The sequence below is a fragment of the Capricornis sumatraensis genome, chromosome 15, assembly GCF_032405125.1.
Source record: "Capricornis sumatraensis isolate serow.1 chromosome 15, serow.2, whole genome shotgun sequence".
Classification (NCBI taxonomy): Eukaryota; Metazoa; Chordata; class Mammalia; order Artiodactyla; family Bovidae; genus Capricornis; species Capricornis sumatraensis.
In genome coordinates, this window is record NC_091083.1 from 52,922,175 (window position 1) to 52,944,500 (window position 22,326).

The window sequence follows — 22,326 nt, forward strand, 5'->3', positions numbered from 1 at the left end:
GTTAAATAAGCAGGGTGACAATATACAGCCTTGACGTACTCCTTTTCCTATTTGGAACCAGTCTGTTGTTCCATGTCCAGTTCTAACTATTGCTTCCTGACCTGCATACAGATTTCTCAAGAGGCAGGTCAGGTGGTCTGGTATTCCCATTTCTTTCAGAATTTTCCACAGTTTATTGTGATCCACACAGTCAAAGGCTTTGGCATAGTCAATAAAGCTTTTTCCATGATCCAGCAGATGTTGGCAATTTGATCTCTGGTTCCTCTGCCTTTTCTAAAACCAGCTTGAATGTCAGGGAGTTCACGGTTCACATACTGCTGAAGCCTGGCTTGGAGAATTTTGAGAATGTGGTAATAAGGTGATGCAAAAGTTGATAACAGCTTTTTTAGAATCATCTCTGTAAAATGTCATGGTTCAGACACTTACGTACTCAGCTAGTACATACAAACTTGAGCCTCCCTGGTCTCATCTGTGAAATATCAAGAATAATCACCTAATCATGTTGTAAGTCAGAGAAGGCAATGGCACTCCACTCCAGTACTCTTGCCTGGAAAATCCCATGGACGGAGTAGCCTGGTAGGCTGCTAAGAGTCCATGGTGTCACTGAGAGTCAGACATGACTGAGTGACTTTACTTTCACTTTTCCCTTTCATGGATTGGAGAAGGAAATGGCAACCCACTCCAGTGATCTTGCCTGGAGAATCCCAGGGATGGGGGAGCATCGTGGGCTGCCATCTATGGGACTGCAGAGTCGGACACGACTGAAGCGACTTAGCAGCAGCAGCAGCATGTTGTAAGTGTTAAGTGTTAGTCACTCAGTCATGCCCAACTCTTTGTGACTCCATGGACTGCAGCCCACCAATCTACTCTGTCCATGAGATTTTCCAGGCAAAAATACTGGACTGGGTTGCCATTTCCTTCTCCAGGGGATCTTCCCAACCCAGGGATCAAACCCAGGTCTCCTGCACTGCAGGCAGATTCTTTACTGATTGAACTACAGGGAAGCCCAATCATGACGTAGAATGAATTAAATGAGATCATGTGTATGAAGTACCTGATAAGAACCTGGCTTAATATTATCAATTATCTTACTTTGAGAGTATTTTGCTATTAATTTTTATTTGTTCTTTATAGGCAGTCCTGTAATTTATCTTTTTCTATTTGTAACAACTTGACTCGATGGATGTGAATCTGAGTGAACTCCGGGAGTTGGTGGTGGACAGGGAGGCCTGGTGTGCTGTGATTCATGGGGTCACAAAGAGTCAGACACGACTGAGCGACTGAACTGAACTGAACTGAATGGAAAATCAATCCCTGATTAAAGAATAAAGCTAAAGATCAAAACATTATCCTTAAAATTCCAAAGTCATTGCACATCTAATTTTGTTTACAACACATCACTGAAACAGGAATAAGCTTTATAGAACAATGACATAATATTTACATATTGCAGAGCTTCCCTGCTGGCTCGGTGGTAAAGAATCCACCTGCCAATGGAGGAAACATGGGTTCGATCCCTGGCCCAGGAAGATTCCACATTCTACAGAGCAACTAAACCTATAGGTCACAGCTACTAAGCCTGTGCTCTGCTGTTGCTGCTGCTAAGTCACTTCAGTCGTGTCCGACTCTGTGAGACCCCACAGATGGCAGCCTACCAGGTTCCCCCGTCCATGGGACTTTCCAGGCAAGAGTACTGGAGTGGGTTGCCATTGCCTTCTCCTGTGCTCTAGAGCCTGGCAATAGCAACTACTGAAGCCTGCACACTTAGAGCCCGTGCTGTGCAACAACTGAAGCTACTACAATGAGAAGTCTGAGCACTGCAAAGAAAAGTAGATCCTGCTCCCCACAACTAGATAAAAGCTTGTGCAGTAGTGAAGAGTCAGCACAGGTGATAAATAAATAAATATATAGAAACTTAAAAATTGCAAAGAAAAAGGGAAATTTCTGGTATTGATAGATAAGGCCTGGAATGAAAGATCTCTGCCCTATAGTTGTCTATATTATCCTGTTGCTCCCCAGTAATCTGTATCCTTATCTGTGAAACACTTGGAGATCTAGTTTGGGTTTTTTAAATCAGTAGTTCTTAAAGGGTGGGCTGTGGACTAGCAGCTTCATCATCACTTGAGAACTTGTTTGAAACACAAGCCTGCGAAGGTGGAAATGTCAGGGGGTAGGGCTGGGTAATCTCCTTTAATAAAGCTTTCATGTGGTTATGATGAAATCTACTGTTTGAGAAACACTGTTTTATGCAATTACCATTGCTACCACCGGGAAGAGCTCTTTATTCATGGATTTTTGCACAAGTGCCCTGTGTGGGGCCACCTTTGAATCAAGTGCTCACTTGTGGTCACAAGAATGGCCTAGAGCTGCACTGGTCAACAGTAAGCTGATTCAACCTTGCCAGAATCCCACCATAAACAATTTTTTCTGAAAGAAAAAGATTTTTCTTCCAGTCCAAAGGATGTAGAAGGTGACCATCATCCTCCACTCTGTAGATTCCAGACACATTAGCTCACTTTAGTTTCTTGTTTGCTACTGCCCTTGGCCTTTGCCCAGCCTGCTCCCTGTGCCTGAAATTTTTTCTCATTCTCTTTATCTAGTTAAAAGTAACTTTTCCTTCTGATCTCAACTTAAATATCAGTTCCTTGAGTGTGGCAATTTTTGAGCCAGGGATTGAAACTAAGTTCTTTCTTTCCTTCTTTCTTTTCTTCCTTCCTTCTCCCCACCTATCCTTCTTTCTTTTGTTTCATTGTTCATAGAAATATTTCATTTTGCATTCATCATACCTTCATTCATGGGATAGTTGGACTCATCTGTGTTCCTTAGGAGACTGCAGGCTCCATTAGGACTAAGAGTGAACCTGCTTTTGTTCACAAATGCATCCATAATTGGGACATTCAACAAAGAAGAGATTTAAAAATGAAAGACAAAGTACAAGTTTATTAATATTTTGTGTTGTTTAGTAGTCAATTCATGTCCATGAAGAAATATCATTTGGTTTCTGATTATTTAATTTGACAAATTTTTATTGAGTACTAGTTAAATAGCATACATTCTTTTAATGCTAAAGATGGAACAGTGAGATAAACAGACAAAATGCTAGCTCTCAGGGAGCTTACATTCTAATTTCTGTCAAAGGCCCATAAGTAAAGCTATGAAGTGAGGTTGCTGAAATTCCACTTCTAACTTCTATAACAGAATCTTAAAAATCTGAATTACAATTAAATTATGTTGAAGAAAATACATTTAGTATAATTAAAGAGAATATGTGGGACTACATAAATTGAGATAGTTATCAAATTTGAAATATATTGTTAAAAAATTATTCTGAAACAAATGAGGTCTTCACCTTCAGTTACCTTCTGAAATAAAAAAACAAATCCTTAAATAATAACAAAAGCATCAGTGAAAAAATATATATTTGTACTTCAAACATAAAATTTTAATTGAAAATACAATAACTTATATGCAGAGTACATCATGAGAAATGCTAGGCTGGAGGAAGCACAAGCTGGAATCAAGATTGCCAGGAGAGATGTTGATGTATGGCAAAACCAATACAATATTGTAAAGTAATTAATCTCAATTAAAATAAATTAATTTATATTAGAAAAAAAGATTGCTGGGAGAAATATCAATAACCTCAGATATGCAGATAACACCACCCTTATGGCAGCAAGTGAAGAACTAAAGAGCCTCTTGATGAAAGTGAAAGTGGAGAGTGAAAAAGTTGTCTTAAAGCTCAACATTCAGAAAGCTAAGATCATGGCATCTGGTCCGATCACTTCATGGCAAATAGATGGGGAAACAGTGGCATCAGTGGGAGACTTTATTTTTCTGGGCTCCAAAATCACAGAAGATGGTGATTGCAGCCATGAAATTAAAAATGCTTACTCCTTGGAAGGAAAGTTATGACCAACCTAGACAGCATATTAAAAAGCAGAGACATTACTTTGCCAACAAAGTTCCGTCTAGTCAAGGCTATGGTTTTTCCAGTGGTCATGTATGGATGTGAGAGTTGGACCATAAAGAAAGCTGAATGCAGAAGAATTAATGCTTTTGAACTGTAGTGCTGGAGAAGACTCTTGAAAGTCCCTTGGACTTCAAGGGGATCCAACCAGTCCATCTTAATGGAGATCAGTCTGGGTGTTCATTGGAAGGACTGATGCTAAAGCTGAAACTCCAATACTTTGGCTACCTGATGTGAAGATCTGACTCTTTGGAAAAGACCCTGATGCTAGAAAAGATTGAGGACAGGAGGAGAAAGGGATGACGGAGAATGAGATGGTTGAATGGCATCACCGACTCAATGGACATGGGTTTGGGTGGACTCCGGGAGTTGATGATGGACAGGAAGGCCTGGTGTGCTGCAGTTCATGGGGTCACAAAGAGTCAGACGCAACTGAGCGACTGAACGGAACTGAACTGACAATAATTTTGTTTCTTAGTAATGAAATGCTAATGATACAGTTTTAGAAGTATAATTTAAAACAAATGGGGAAAGTTTGTGATTTGTTTGGGGAAGTTTAATTTTAAAAGGAATTAGCTGAAAGAAATTTTGGAGGAATGAAAAGAGATAGGAGAGGAAACTTGCAGATTTTGCTGGCAAATGCACATGTGTATAATTTACATAATCAAATGCATTGCCTTCAATTTTGGAGCAGAAAGATTAATGTCTGTATAAACTGGCTACTCTGATATTGGCTGATTCAGCCCTACTTCAAATGTTTGCGTATTGGCCTCCATGACCAGAATCAGAGGTAAAGAAGAAACTGCTGGAGGAATATCAGATCCATTGTTTTCTAGAGTTGTAACTTAAAGTGCCTGGTAATTTTCCTAAGTTTGGTCAGGCTTGATTATTCCTACATCTATGTAGCAGCTGCCCACAGCTCCTAAAAAGAGGCAGAAAGAGAAATGCAACTGAGCCTCCTTTATTAGTTGGATCTTCTTGCACCTAATTTGTGTTTCTCCCCTCCTTTTTCCCTCTGTTTGGAAGTGACTTACTGTTCTTAATTAATATGGTGTCCTATTGTTACCAACCAAAAGGAATTCTCCAAATTAAGGAGTAACTCCTCCTTCGTGAAAATTAAAGATTTAAAGATGATTTAATCTTTCCTAAGTGAAGAGCATTTTTAGCTTTTTAAACTGGTCACACTGGAGAGTTAGTACTGTTGATTTGTCAGTCATTGTTAACTAAGTCAGATACACTAAAGAAAGGAAAACAGAAGAGGGAAGGAAGGAAGGAAGGAGGGAGGAGGGAAAGAAAGTCGGAAAGAGCGAGAGGGAAAGAAATGAAGAAAGAAAGGAGAGAGAGAGAGAGAAGGGGGGGATCCCCGACCACACTCCTATGTCAGTCCAAGCCCTTTTGTAAGCTTTAATGTGATCTCTCCTCTTACTGTAACTCTTTTTTTTTTTCTTTTCATACAAATAAAAACCTGGCATGTCTTTGAAGTCTTAACTGCATCAAAGACTTGCTCCCATTAATTTTAAATTACACTCCTAAAAGTCTGTCTACAGTAAGCAGTTCATGAAAAGGATGCCCTGTTTTGCTGTCCCCTGGGTTCTCAAAGCAGAACCTCTTAATTGATCTTCCTGCATTTTTTTGCATCAAATAATAGTGAAAAAAAATGCCCTTTATCTTGTAAAATAGCCACACTTTTGAAGATTCTTGAGGCAGACAGGACTGAAGAAACACCTCTGGCTCATATTCTGAGGTTCTGGATTTAGAATTGAACTAGAAATATTGAGGAACTGAATTATACTTGAAGCCAGTAAAGTCCCGACTTTTGACTGGTTTCCATGGCATTCAGAGAGACAATGAAATATTTTTTGACATAAACTGGCATTTTTAGGGCATTTAAAAAAATTTTGTGTTGCAACAGAAGGAAACACTGAAGTATATACTGAATTTATTAAACAGATCTGTTTGTTTCACATTTTTATGTTCTTTCTGTACAAAATGTCCGCATCTGTATATATCACTATTTAATCATTTTGATATCAAGAAATTTTCCCTATATCTTAATTTTATTCCCCTTCAACATGTCTTGTATCCTTGGGTAGATCAAAGTAGTGGACCAGTGGCAACCTAAAAACAATTCATCAAATAGTAGATGGCTAGTATTAAGTAACCTACTAAATTTCTCTTATAAATAAAATTCATTCAATAGCTTTTAAACATGAAGCTTTTGCACATAAAAGTAAATTCAGGGGAATGATGGTTAAAAAAAATCCCCAGATTTGTCATATTCTATCAAAATGATTACCTAAAAATATAAATCAATTTAGTCTTTAGAAGACAGCCAATTAAGCTGCATTATTTGCTCTAATTTTTAATTTAGCAAATTAATACTGTTAAAAACTTTTGTTGCCTAACAAGTTGAAGATATTGAATTGTTATTTTTCTTTACATCTGTAATTTTAAAATGCAACAGCCTCAATTGTTTCATTCATTTTCAGAATACAAAATTAAGCAAATGATGCCAGATATCAGGACATTATATCTCCTAATGTCTCCTCTGTGTTGATACTAGAAAAAAATTATGAGAATAAAAAGTCTAACAGAATAATGTTTTTATTGTAATGTTATTGATAAACCAAGAATTCTATGGTAAGCAAAATTTATTTCATACTGTGAGAGCAGCTTGTCCCTACCAAATTGAGAATAGCTACTTAATATCTTTAAAGAAGGATTGTAAAAGAAAATTATAGCTAGTGCAGGGTAGCATGTGGCTTCCTTGCTGACAACTGCCAAGAGAATAGCTATCCAAATAGCTGATTTAGACATATGATTTATCACCAATAGGGTCCCCTCCCCTAATATTCAAGCTTTTATGGCTCTATCCAACATACAGTGAGACAACACATGTTTAGTCTTCTTTATGTCAAATCTTAAAGTAAATCTCTCCTGGTATTATCTAACCTTGGTCATAGTTTATAATGTTACCCAAGAGGTTACCATGTAAGTACTTGGAAAGAAAACATAGTCTTTTGAAATTGACATATATCTTGCAGGTCATTTTGTTCAACTGCCTCATTTTAGAGACACTAAAAATGAGGACCAAAGAGGTTGATGACTTTCTCAAAGACACCAAATTTAAGCATAAATAGATGAAGAATAGTGCTTGACTATAGCTGGAAACAAACTCAGCCACTGAATAACAGAAACAAGCTTGGATAATAGAATAATTGGAATTCAGAGGAAATCTGATCCCAGGAACAGCAAGGGAACAAGAAGCAAAGCAATGAATTGGCTTAAGAAATATTGTCAGCAAGGTCCTATGGGTGTATCTGTTAGCACTGTGTAGTAATTTGGTTCATTTTTAAGGTCCATGTGTTAGTCCCATCGGAATGATTCTGCTGACTTTAAACCAGCCATAGAAGAGCCAAGAGCAGTGCCAGCTTTCCTGATATGGGTTTTAAATGTGATCCTTTTTTCCCCAGCTAGCTAATGATATCTTTCATCCACAGCAAAGTTTTTTGCTCTCCTCCACCCTATTCATTGACACAAAGCTATGAAGATGATTGATTAGGAACAACAGAGCTTAGGCACCAGTATATTCAGTGGAAAATCCCACTGAAAATGGGTATGTATATCTAACAGAGGAAGGTTAGCATACTAGTTAAAAGCATAGGATGTGGGGACAGAGTATCAGGATTCAAATCCCACTCTGTTCCTAGCAGTTTGACCTTGCACAAATTGTTTTCCATGCTTTGGTTCCTTAAATTCATCTATAACTTTGAAGTAAGAAATAAAAAGATTGTGATGAGTATCAGTTCTAAATGAGATACCACATATAAATCAAATAGTGCTGGGAACAAAGTAAATAGCACCATGATATTTAAGGTATTCCAATGAAATTTGTCTCTCCATACATTTAGAAAGAGCTTATTTTTTTATTAATTTATTTTTTATCAAAGGATAATTGCTTTACAGAATTTCTTTGTATCCTGTCAACCTCAACATGAATCAGCCATAGGTATACATATATCCCCTCCCTTTTGAACTTCCCTCCCAGCTCCCTCCCTCTTAGAAATAACTTATATTTTTTAACTGTATTTTTTATAGAAAAAATTAACCTATTCATTTAGTATTACATAAAGTATGAAGAGACTTCACAAAATTTGGAGAGATAGACTATAGATAACTTACAAAAGAGGGTTTGTGGAAATTGAATTTTGCTTAATAATGCAAATCAAACAAACGCAAATATAAACTTTTAGACTGTTAAAATAATGCAATGAGTCATCTTGGGTCCAAATATGAAAGGATTTGGTTTTATGATCCTAATATTTGTATGAAACCAAAAGAGACTCTGAATAGCTAAAGCAAATTTGAGAAAGAAGAAAAAAACAGGAGGCATCATACGTCCTGATTTCAAACTATAGTGCAAAGCTATAGTCAGAAAAATGGTATAATACCAGCACTAAAACAAGCACAAAGATCAATGGGACAGATTAGAAAGGTCAGAAAAAAACCTGTGCATATATTGTCAATCAGTTTATGAGAGGAGCCAAGAATATACAGTGGGGAAGACACAGTCTCTTCAGTAACTGGTGTTAGGAAAACTGGACAGCTCTGTGCAAAAGAATGAAACTGGACCACTTTCTTATAGCACACACAAAAATTAACTCAAAATGGATTTAAGACTTAAATGTATGACCTAATACCATAAAACTCTAGGAAGAAACATAGGTAGTCTTCTTTTAGACATTGTCTTAGAAGTATTTTTTCAATCTTTCTCCTCAGACAAGGAAAACAAAAATAAACATAAAAAAATAGACTACATCAAACTAAAAAGCTTTTGCACAGTGAAGGAAACCATCACCAAACAAAAAGGCAATCTATTGAATGAGAGAAGATATTTGGAAATGCTATATTTGATAATGTGTCAATACCCAAAACATATAAAGAACTCAGACAAGTCAATACTAAAAAGAATATAGTCCAAATGAAAAATACTCAGAGGATCTGAACAGTTTCCCAAGAAAGATATACAGATGGCCAACAAACACATGAGAAGATGCTCAAGATCACTATTCATCAGAAAGAGCAAATCAAAACCACGATTAGATATGATTTCATAATGGTTATTATCAGAAAGATGATAATAAACAAGTGTTGGCAAGGATGTGGAAAAAACGGAACTCCTGCACACTGTTGATGGGAATGTAAGTTGGTGCAGCCGCTGTGGAAAAGAGTATGGAGATTCTTTGAAAAGTTAAAAATAGAACCACCATACAATATGGTAATTCCACTTCTGGGTAGTTATCTGAAGAAAATGAAAACACTAATTTGAAAAGACATATGCAAATATATCTGACGGTGAAGCTGAAGCTCCAAAATACTTTGGCCACCAGATGCAAAGAATTGACTCATTGGAAAAGAACCTGATACTGAGAAAGATTGAAGGCAGGAGGAGAAGGGGACAACAGAGGTTGTGATGGTTGGATGGCATCACCTACTTGATGGACATGAGTTTGAGTAAGGTCTGGGAGTTGGTAATGGACAGGGAGGCCTGGCGTCCTGCAGTCCATGGTGTTCCAAAGAGTTGGACATGACTGAGAGACTGAACTGAACTGATGCAAACATACATTTATTGCAGCATTATTTACAATATCCAAGATATGGATGCATCCTAAGTGTTCATTGATAGATGAATAAATAGAAATGTGAAATATATGCAGTGGAATATTATTCAGCTATGAAGAAGACATGGATGGACCTAGAGAGTATTATGGTAAGTGAACTAAATCAGATAGGGTATGATTTCATACTGTATACTTTAATTTATATGTGGAATGTAAAAAAAAAAAAGTAAAACAGAAACAAACTTACATATCCATAGATACAAAGACCTAATTGGTGATTACCATCAGGGAGAATGGTGGGGGGTTAGGTAAAAGTTGGGTGAAATAGGTGAAGGGAATTAAAAGGGAAAAAATAATTAGTTGGGGATATAATATACAGCATGAAAAATATAGTCAATAATTCAATAACTTTGTATAGTAATTGGTAGTTACTAGACTTATCTTGGTGATTAATACATAATAGTATATAAAATTTTAATCACCATGTTGTACACCTAAAACATATAATGTATGCCAAATTTACTGCAATCAAAAAATAATTATAAAAAATAACACAGGCAGCTCTCTAGGGAATTATGTTGAGTGGGGAAAAATCAGTCTCAGAAATGTTATATACCTTCTGATTCCATTTATATAACATTCTTGAAATAACACAGTTATAGAGATGGAGAACAAATTAGTGGTTTCCAAAGGTTAGGGAGGGAGGTGACTGTAGGTATATAATAGTAGCAGGAAGGATCTTTGTGTTAATGGAATAGCTCTGTACCTTGATTGTGATGGTGGTTACACAACTCTATATGTGATGCAATTGGATGGAACTAAACACATACAAACCAGTCAATCCTAAAGTAAATCAACCCTGAATATTCATAGGAAGGACTTTTGCTGAAGCTGAAGCTCCAATACTTTGGCCATGATGCCGAGATCTGACTCATTGGAAAAGACCCTAATGCTGGAAAGGATTGAGGGCAAGAGGAGAAGGGGGCATCAGAGGATAAGATGGTTGGATAGCATCACTGACTCAATGGACATGAGTTTGAGCAAACTCAGGGAGATAATAAAGGACAGGGAAGCCTAGTGTGCTACAGTTCATGGGACCACAAAGAGTCAGACAGGACTTAGCAACTTAATAACAACAGAAAACACATACACATACACGCAAATGTATGAATAAAAATTTGTGAAAAATTGCAAGGGCAAAAAGGTATGATCATGAATGAATAAAATAAAATCTCAAAATACCACATACAGTATTATTTCAACTAATGTTAAAATAGCAATTTTAATTGATTTAAAATATCTTTTTAAAATTTATGAATGTGATAATTATAAAAAAGCATTATGTGCATGCATGCTCAATTGTGTCCAACTCTTCGTGACTCTATGGACTGTAGCCAGGTTCCTCTGTCCATGGGATTTCCTAGGCAAGAATACTGGAATGGGTTGCCATTTCCTTCTCCAGGGGATCTTCCTGACCAAGGACTGAATCCACATCTTTTGTGTCTGGTACATTGACAGGTGGACTTGTCACCTCCTGTCATCACTTTTGGGGGCTTTTGGAAGCCCCCAAAGCAGGACAGTATTTACTTAAGCAAGAGGAGGATGAGTTTGTATAATGGATAAGGGATAAATGGGAAGCATGGATTCAGAAGTGTCCCAAAGGTTGAATGTGGACTTATACACTGTGTCTATTTGCTTTTTTACTGTAGTTTTACTTTTCAGAAAAAAATAAAATAAACAACTAAACTTGAGGCAAACATATATAAATTGCCATAGTTTCCAGAGACTATAATGCCTTGCTGGAATAAATAAATGGGACCTGATTCAACCTGCATGTCAAACATCCATCTTAGCAACAAATGCCTGATTCCATGGGCAATTTGTAGACAGGAAGGATATCGCAAATTGATTAGTCCAGTTCAGTCACTCAGTTGTGTCTGACTCTTTCTGACCCAATGGGACTGCAGAACATCAGGCCTACCTGTCCATCACCAACTCCTGGAGCTTGCTCAAACTCATGTCCATCGAGTTGATGATGCCATCGAACCATCTCAACATCTGTCATCCCCTTCTCCTCTTGCCTTCAATCTTTCCCAGCATCAGCGTCTGTTCTTCTCATCAGGTGGTCAAAGTATTTTGAAGCTTCAGCTTTAGCATGAGTCCTTCCAATGAATATTCAGGGTTGATTTCCCTTAGGATTGCAGATATGTCTAAAAAGTTTAATGGAGATGGCAATGTTTCAATATCAAATGAGGAATGAAATGTGTCAGAACCATGGTGTCTATGAAGTGGAATGATATATGAAACATTTCATCATCCTCATCATGTCTTACTAAAATAATTATCTGCCTTTTAAAAATCAAGCCGTTAACTTGGAAGCAATACTTCAACTTGTCACCTTAAAGTAATAGAAACCAAGGGAATAATGATGTAAAATATACTTAATGATGAGTCAAAAGTGAAACTGGTTTGGTAAATATATCTCATCTCAGTGGCCAATAAAGTTACAATGAAAACTGAAACCAACTACACTAACATGTAACTGAAGGTCAGTTTTTCAAAGCACCAACTAACTATGAATTTCATGGACTATAGATTTTATGGAGAATGAAACATACTTATTAGTTCTCATTGAGTTATATTAATATATCACATTCATTAACTCCCCAAGTATCCAATAATTGTTAATGAGGTTTCTACTTGAGTGCCATATATTATTTTCCACAAATGACTGTGACATTTTCTCTGTTCCCATACACTTTTCTAAGATCTTTTTATTTCCCCATCATGAAGTAGACTCTGATTCTCTCCATATCAAATTGAGTGAGAATATTGCTCACTTATAATCAATAAAATGTTATAAATATAATGTCATATGATTTTTGAGGCTGAATATTAAAAGACAATGACACTTATATCTTACTTGCTGGAATACTCATTCTTGGGCCCTTCAGATGCCAGATAAAACATTGACTGCTCTGAGGTCACCATGTTGTGAGGAAGCCAAAACTATTCATCATACAAATAGCATGTGGTGATCCAACCAGTCCATTCTAAAGGAGATTGGTCCTGGGTATTCTTTAGAAGGAATGATGCTAAAGCTGAAACTCCAGTACTTTGGCCACCTCATGCAAAGAGTTGACTCATTGGAAAAGACTCCGATGCTGGGAGGGATTGGTGGCAGGAGGAGAAGGGGATGACAGAGGATGAGATGGCTGGATGGCATCACCAACTGGATGGACATGAGTTTGAGTGAACTCCGGGAGTTGGTGATGAACAGGGAGGCTTGGCGTGCTGCGATTCATGGGGTCGCAAAGAGTCGGACAAGACTGAGTGACTGAACTGAACTGAACTGAGGAGATTATTCTACAGGAATAAAAAAGATGCCCAGGCAGATGCCAGCTGTTTGTTGCTCCAGCCATCCCCCTCACCAACTTTGAATATTCTATCTACAGCTATCATCTAAATGTAAACACAATTCAAAGCCAAAAATCTTTCCTGGTTTCTTACCCAGAATATTTATGAAAGATAGATTTGTCACACAGTGATAATTAAATGATCAGCTGGGTTTTTCTCTAGAACTTCAGGGCAATTTGTTCTCATTGAAAGATTACATATGATATTCAGGAGATGTTATATATATATATCCACATGGCATTTGCAATTGATTAGATCACACTATTTGACCATCTCTTGGAAAAGTTCAATATCTTGTATTTGATTTCTGAGGTGGCTACCCGAGATCACTTTGATAAACCCATGAATGCAGACTTTGGGACCACAATACATAATCTAAGGTGACATCAACAAAGCAGTAAAGTTCTTCTGAAAATTCACTCCTCTTTTAAAGCAATGAGAACATTGGCAAACATAGTTATAATTAAATTTTTTAAAACCAGGAAATAAACCAAAAACTTGCAGCAATTCCTGGAGTATTTATTTTTTTTAAATGGCTGAATCTTGGTAAGAATAGTGAGTTATATAGCATTTTAAATTGCTTTATTCTCACCATCACCTCCACAATAGCCTTAAAAACAAATGGCCTGCAATTGTCTTGAAAACTAACAGCCTGAAAACCACTGTGGTGGCAAAAAGGATTTATAGTTTCTTCAAAATCCCATTCATAGAGAAATATAATTATTTCACCTGCTTAGTGGGTCAATAGGCTTAACTTCTTGAAGGGCTTTCTTGATTTGGCCTGACTGGGAGTTTGGCTAATATAAATCACCTTTACCCCTAGGATTATTTGTTGAAACAGAGGCAATTGTATAGCATCACAGTTTGTCTGTGGTGGTGGATAATGGTAGCTACAAACAATAAGCAAACCAAAAAGTTTGAAAAGAAAAATGGAGCAATGGGATATCTATAAAGGATTTAAAAAGAAACATTCTTAAGAATCTGATATAGGCAAGACTATGCGCATGCCCAGGACTGTGAACACACTCAGAAAAGAACTGAGAAGTTGTAACCTCTAGGCTCTGTGTAAATAGGAAATGAAGGCTAAGTCAGAGTTGTGAACTACCTGACTATTGAAGATTTACCCCAACACACATATAAAATCCTTCAGCGAAGACAAGAAGATTTAATGGTTTCTCTGTCCAATTATTAGCTGACCAGATTACTGACCAGAGACCTCAGTGGACACACACAATAAAACATATAGGCTAGAAGCACTATAAAGTTTTATTTTTATAAATTTTATGGATATCCAAGATTCATTTCCAAGTATACTATTGTATGTGGGGTGTGTGTTTGTGTGTGTGTGTGTGTGTGTGTGTGTGTGTGTTTCCTAATATAAATGGTATTTTTATTCCTGGTTAATATTTTGCTAGCTTTTATTGTTGCTTTTTACTTTATAAAAGAAAGCTTTTCATTTACCTCTATTAATTATTCTAAGCTCTTTAATGCTTCTTATTTTTATAAGTTTTTCATTCATTCTGCCTTGTTTTCTAGGCAAATTATACAGTGGAAGTGAGAAATAGATTTAAGGGACTAGATCTGATAGATAGAGTGCCTGATGAACAATGGACGGAAGTTCGTGACATTGTACAGGAGACAGGGATCAAGACCATCCCCATGGAAAACAAATGCAAAAAAGCAAAATGGCTGTCTGGGGAGGCCTTACAAATAGCTGTGAAAAGAAGAGAAGCAAAAAGGAACGGGGAAAAGGAAAGATATAAACATCTTAATGCAGAGTTCCAAAGAATAGCAAGGAGAGATAAGAAAGTTTTCCTTAGCGATCAATGCAAAGAAAGAGAGGAAAACAACAGAATGGGAAAGACTAGAGATCTCTTCAATAAAATCAGAGATACCAAGGGAACATTTCATGCAAAGATGGGCTCGAAAAAGGACAGAAATGGTGTGGACCTAAAGAAGCAGAAGATATTAAGAAAAAGTGGCAAGAATACACACAGAGAGGTCGCTAAGTCGTGTTTGACTCTTTGTGACCACTTGGACTGTAGCCTACCAGGCTCCTCTGTCCATGTAATTTTCCAGGCAAGAGTACTGGAGTGGGTTGCCATTTCCTTCTCCAAAGAATACACAGTAGAACTGTACAAAAAAGATCTTCACAACCAAGATAATCACGATGGTGGTGATCACTCATCTAGAGCCAGACATCTTGGAAAGTGAAGTCATGTGGGCTTTAGGAAGCATCACTACAAACAAGGCTAGTGGAGGTGATGGAATTCCAGTTGAGCTGTTTCAAATCCTGAAAGATGATGCTGTGAAAGTACCACACTCAATATGCCAGAAAATTTGGAAAACTCAGCAGTGGCCACAGGACTGGAAAAGGTCAGTTTTCAGTCCAGTCCCAAAGAAAGGCAATGCCAAAGACTGCTCAAACTACCACACAATTGCACTCATCTCACATGCTAGTAAAGTGATGCTCAAAATTCTCCAAGCCAGGCTTCAGCAATATGTGAACCATGAGCTTCCAGAGGTTCAAGTTGGTTTTAGAAAAGGCAGAGGAACCAGAGATCAAATTGCCAACATCCGCTGGATCATGGAAAAAGCAAGAGAGTTCCAGGAAAACATCTATTTCTGCTTTATTGACTATGCCAAAGCCTTTGACTGTGTGGATCACAATCAACTGTGGAAAATTCTGAAAGAGATTGGAATACCAGACCATCTGACCTGTCTCTTGAGAAACCTATATGCAGGTCAGGAAGCAACAGTTAGAACTGGACATGGAACAACAGACTGGTTCCAAATAGGAAAAGGACTATGTCAAGGCTGTATATTGTCACCCTGCTTATTTAACTTATATGCAGAGTAAATCATGAGAAACGCTGGACTGGAAGAAACACAATTGGAATCAAGATTGCCGGGAGAAATATCAATAACCTCAGATATGCAGATGACACCACCTTTATGGCAGAAAGTGAAGAGGAACTAAAAGGCCTCTTGATGAAAGTGAAACTGGAGAGTGTAAAAGTTGGCCTAAAGCTCAACATTCAGAAAACGAAGATTACAGCATCTGGTCCCATCACTTCATGGGAAATAGATGGGGAAACAATGGAAACAGTGGGAGACTTTACTTTGGGGGGCTCCAAAATCACAGCAGATGGTGATTGGAGCCATGAAATTAAAAGACACTTACTCCTTGGAAGAAAAGTAATGACCAACCCAGACAGCATATTAAAAAGCAGAGACATTACTTTGCCAACAATGGTCCGTCTAGTCAAGGCTATGGTTTTTCCACTAGTCATGTATAGATGTTAGAGTTGGACTGTGAAGAAAGCTGGGTGCTGAACAATTGATGCTTTTGAACTGTGGTGTTGGACAAGGCTCTTGAGAGTCCCCTGGACTGCAAGGAGATCCAACCAGTCCATTATGAAGGAGATCAGTCCTGGATGTTCATTGGAAGCACTGATTTTGAAGCTGAAACTCCAATACTTTGGCCACCTCATGCGAAGAGTTGATTCATTGAAAAATACTCTGATGCTGGGAGGGATTGGGGGCAGGAGGAGAAGGGAACGACAGAGGATGAGATGGCTGGATGGCATCACTGACTCGATGGACGTGAGTCTGAGAGAACTCCGGGAGTTTGTGATGGACAGGGAGGCCTGGCATGCTACGATTCATAGGGTCACAGAGTCGGACACGACTAAGCAACTGAACTGAAGTGCACTGAACTGAATCCTATAATCTGAGGATAATATATTTCAATTCACCTCTCTTAAATATATATCCCCTTCTGTATTTTGTGTTTATATTTATTGTTAGTTTGCCAAAGGAATATTAAGTAATTGTAATGAAGAAGATATGCTTGCCTTGTGATATGTGAGGATGTTTCTACTATCATAATTTTGCAAGATGTTGATGCTGACTTTGAATATACATGTGTTAAAGAATTGCCTTTTTTTTTTCTATTATTTATGAGCCAGAAATATATGCAAAACTTTGGCAGTTACCATTTTGACATAAATGCAATGATAAAATGCTATTATATGTTAAATTGATATATTTTTCTAACCTTGATCATCTATACTTTTTATTTTATATAGCATTATTTATAGTAAAAGAATACAGACTATTACCAATATACTTTAAAAAATTTATTGGAATTCATTTTGTGGTGTAATATATGATTGTCGTTGAGTTACTAAGTTGTGTCTGACCCTTTTGTGACCCCATGTCTGTTGCCTTCCAAGCTCCTGTGTTCATGATACTTTCCCTGGCAAGAATATTGGAGTGGGTTGCCATTTCCTTCTCCAGGGAATATTCATGATCCAGGGATCTAGCCCATGTCTCCTGCATTGGCAGATAGATTCTTTACCACTGAGCCAATTGGGAAGCCTAATACATGGTAAATAAACTAACCACTAATGCACATATCACTAATATTTCTTTCTGTGTGCATGCTAAGTCCCTTGAGTCGTATCTGACTCTTTGCAACCCTATGGTCTGTAGCCTGCCAGACTCCTCTGTCCATGGTATTCTCCATGCAAGAACACTGGAGAGGGTTACAGTGCCCTTCTCCAGGGGCTCTTCCTGATGCAGGGGTTGAGCCCAAGTCTCTTACATCTCCTGTATTGGAAGGCAGTTTCTTTACCACTAGGACCACCTGGAAAGCCAGGATATCGCCTTAATTCCCTATAAAGAGACTGTGTACTCTGTATAGTTAAGGTATAAAATTTGACCTATATATATAATGTATCAACCTTATGCATTATTCAACTTTTATCTATTATTTCTTTTTTTCCTATGTTTTGCCATGAGCTGATAGCATTAATGCCAAGTCTTTTGTTTTAATATTTATTTTATATTAGAATATAGTTGATTAAGGTGAAGGAAGAGAGTCAAAAAGCTGGCTTAAAACTCAACATTATAAAAACTAGGGTTATGGTAGCCATTTCCATCACTTCATAGAAAAAAGAAAGGGAAAAAGTGGAAGCAGTGACAGATTTTCTATTCTTGGGCTCCCAAATCACTGCAGATGGTGACCACAGCCATGAAATTATAAGACGTTTGCTTCTTGGAAGGAAAGCTATGACAACCTAGACAGCATATTAAAACGCAAAGTCATCACTTTGCTGACAAAGGTCCATACAGTGAAAGCTATGTTCTTTTCAGTAGTCATGTGCAGATGTGAGAGTTTTACCATAAAGCAGGCTGAGCACTAAAGAATTAATGCATTCAAATTGTGGTGCTGGAGAAGATTCTTGAGAGTCCCTTGTACTACAAGGAGATCAAACCAGTTAATCATATGGGAAATCAAACCTGAATACTCACTGGAAGTACTGATGCTAAAGCTAAAGCTCCAAAATACTTTGGCCACCTGGTGCAAAGAGCTGACTCATTTGAAAAGACCCTGATGCTGGGAAAGATTGAAGGCAAAAGAAGAGGGTGGAAGAGAATGAGATGGTTTTATGGCATCACTGATTCAATGGACATGAACTTGGGCACACTCTGGGATATGGTGAGGGACAGGGAAGCTTGGTGTGTTGTAGTCCAATGGGTCTCAAAGAATTGGACACGATTTAGTGACTAACAGCAACAACATAGTTGGTTAACAATGTTATATTAAAGTGTCCAGCTAAGTGACAAAATGTGGTCCACTGGAAAAGGGAATGGCAAACCACTTCAGTATTCTTGCCTTGAGAACCCCATGAACAGTATGAAAAAGCAAAAAGATAGTATACTAAGAGATAAACTCCCCAGGTCGGTAGGTGCCCAGTAAACTACTGGAGATCAGTGGAAAATAACTCCAAAAAGAATGAAGAGACGGAAACAAAGTAAAAACAACACCCAGTTGTGGATGTGATTGGTGATGCAAACAAGGTCCGATGCTGTAATGAGCAATATTGCACTAAGAACCTGGAATGTTAGGTTCATGAATCAAGGCAAATTGGAAGTGGTCAAACAGAAGATGGCAAGAGTGAACGTCGACTTTTTAGGAATCAGCAAACTAAGACGGACTGGAATGGGTGGACTTAACTCAGATGACCATTTTATCTACTACTGTGGGCAACAATCCCTTAGAAGAAGTGGAGTAGCCATCATAGTCAACAAAAGACTCTGAAATGCAGTACTTGGATGCAATCTCAAAAATGACAGAATGATCTCTGTTCCTTTCCAAGGCAAACCATTGAATATCACGGTAATCCAAATCTTTGCCCTCATCAGTAATGCTGAAGAAGCTAAATTTGAACGATTCTATGAAGACCTACAAGACCTTCTAGAATTAACACCCCCAAAAGATGTCCTTTTCATTATAGGGGACTGGAATGCAAAAGAAGGAAGTCAATAAACACCTAGAATAACAGGCAAATTTGGTCTTTGAGTACAGAATAAACAGGGCAAAGGCTAATAGAGTTTTGGCAAGAGAATGCACTAGTCATAGCAAACACCCTTTTACAACAACACAAGAAAAGACTCTACACACAGACATCACCAGATGGGCATCACTGAAATCAGATTGATTATATTCTTTGCAGCCAAAGATGGAGAAGCTATATACAGTCAGGAAAAAGAAGACCAGGGGCTGCCTATCACTCAGATCATGAATTCCTTATTGCCAAATTCAGACTTAAATTGAAGAAAGTAAGGAAAACCACTAGAACATTCACGTATGACCTAAATCAAATCCCATATGATTATACAGTGGAAGTAAGAAATAGATTTAAGGGACTAGATCTGATAGAGTGTCTGGTGAACTATGGACAGAGATTTGTGACATTGTGCAGGAGACAGGGATCAAGACCATCCCCAAGAAAAAGAAATGCAAAAAAGCAAAATGGCTGTCTGAGGAGGACTTACAAATAGCTGTGAAGAGAATAAAAGTGAAAAGCAAAGGAGAAAAGGAAACAGATTTCCATTTGAATGTAGAGAACCAAAGAATAGCAAGGAGAGATAAGAAAGCCTTCCTCAGTGATCAGTGCAAGAAATAGAAGGACACAATAGAATGGGAAAGACTAGAGATCTCTTTAAGAGAATTAGAGATACCAAGGGAACATTTCATGCAAAGATGGGCTCAATAAAGGACAAATATAATATGGGCCTAACAGAAGCAGAAGATATTAAGAAGAGGTGGCAAGAATACACAGAAGAACTATACAAAAAAAAATCTTCATGACCCAGATAATCATGATGGTGTGATCACTCACCTAGAGCCAGACATCCTGGAATGTGAAGTCAAGTGGGCCTTAGGAAGCATCACTACAAACAAAGCTAGTGGAGGTGATAGAATTCCAGTTGAGCTATTTCAAATCTTAAAAGATGATGCTGTGAAAGTGTTGCACTCAATATGCCAGCAAATTTGGAAAACTCAGCAGTGGCCACAGGACTGGAAAAGTTCAGTTTTCATTCCAATCCCAGAGAAAGGCAATGTCAAAGAATGCTCAAAGTACCACACAATTGTACTCATCTCACATGCTAGCAAAGTAATGCTCAAAATTCTCCAAGTCAGGCTTCAGTACATAAACCATGAAGTTCCAGATGTTCAAGCTGGATTTAGAAAAGGCAGAGGAATAAGAGATCAAATTGCCAGCATCCACTGGATCACAGAAAAACCAAGAGTTTCAGAAAAACATCTATTTCTGCTTTATTGACTATGCCAAAGCCTTTGACTGTGTGGATCACCATAAAATGTGGAAAATTGTGAAAAAGATGGGAATACCAGACCACCTCACCTGCCTCTTGAGAAATCTGTATGCAAGTCAAGAAACAACAGTTAGAACTGGACATGGTACAACAGACTGGTTCCAAATAGGAAAAAGAGTAAGTTTAGGCTGTATATTGTCACCCTGCTTATTTAACTTATATGCAGAGTACATCATGAGAAATGCTGGGCTGGAGAAGCACAAGCTGGAATCAAGATTGCCAGGGGAAATATCAATAACCTCAGATATGCAGATAACACCACCCTTATGGTAGAAAGTGAAGAGGAATTAAAGAGCCTCTTGATGAAAGTGAAAGAGGAGAGTGAACAAGTTTTCTTAAAGCTCAACATTCAGAAAACGAAGATTATGGCATCTGGTCCCATCATTTCATGGCAAATAGATGGGGAAAAAGTGGAAACAGCAGCAAATTTTTTTTTTTTTTTGGTGGGGGGCTCCAAAATCACACCAGATGGTGACTGCAGTCATGAAATTAAAAGATGCTTAGTCCCTGGAAGAAAAATTATGGCCAACCTAGATAGCATATTAAAAGCAGAGACATTATGTTGCAAACAAAGGTCTGTCTAGTCAAGGGTATTGTTTTTCCAGTAGTCATGTATGGATGTGAGAGTTGGAGTATGAAGAAGGCGGAGCACCGAATAATTGATGCTTTTGAACTGTGGTGTTGGAGAAGACACATGAGAGTCCCTTGAACTGTAAGGATAGCCAACCAGTCCATCCTAAAGCCAATCAGTCCTGAATATTCATTGGAAGGATAGATACTGAAGCTGAGACTCCAATACTTTGGCCACTTGATGTGAAAAACTGACTCACTTGAAAAGACCTTGATGCTGGGAGAGATTGAAGGCAGGAGGAGAAGGGGATGACAGAGGATGAGATGGTTAGATGGGGCATCACTGACTCAATGGACATGAGTTTAGGTAAACTCCGTGAGTTGGTGATGGACAGGGAGGCCGGGCATTGCTGCAGTGCATGGGGTCACAGAGTTGGATACAACTGAGCGACTGAACTGAACTGCCCAGCTACGTGATTCAGTAATATATATATATATATATCCTTTTTCAAATTCCTTTCCTATTTAGGTTATTTCAGAGTGTTAAGGAGAGTTCCCAATGCTGTGCAATAGGTCCTTGTTGATTATCTGTTTCAAATATTTCAAATATATGAATGCATCCTTGTCTATCCCAAATTCTCAATCTCTCTGCTCCCTAACATTCCCCCGATTAACCATAGGTTTGTTCTCTGTGTCTGTGAACTGCTCTGCTTTGTAAAGAAGTTCATTTACATCATTTTTAGTATTCCATATATCAGCATTACCATGTGATATTTGTATTTGACTTACCTCACTTAGTGCGATAATCTCTGAATCCATCCACACTGCTGTAAAGTACCTTATTTCATTCTTTTTAATGGCAGAGTGATCTTTCATTGTATATGTGTACCACATATTCCTTATCCATTCATCTGTCAATGGACATTTAGTTTGCTTCCATGTCTAGCCTATTATAAACATCACTACAGTGAACATTGAGGTGCATGTATGCTTTTCTCTGGATATATGACCAGGAGTGGGATTGCTGGATTACGTGGTAATCTATTTTTTAGGTTTTGT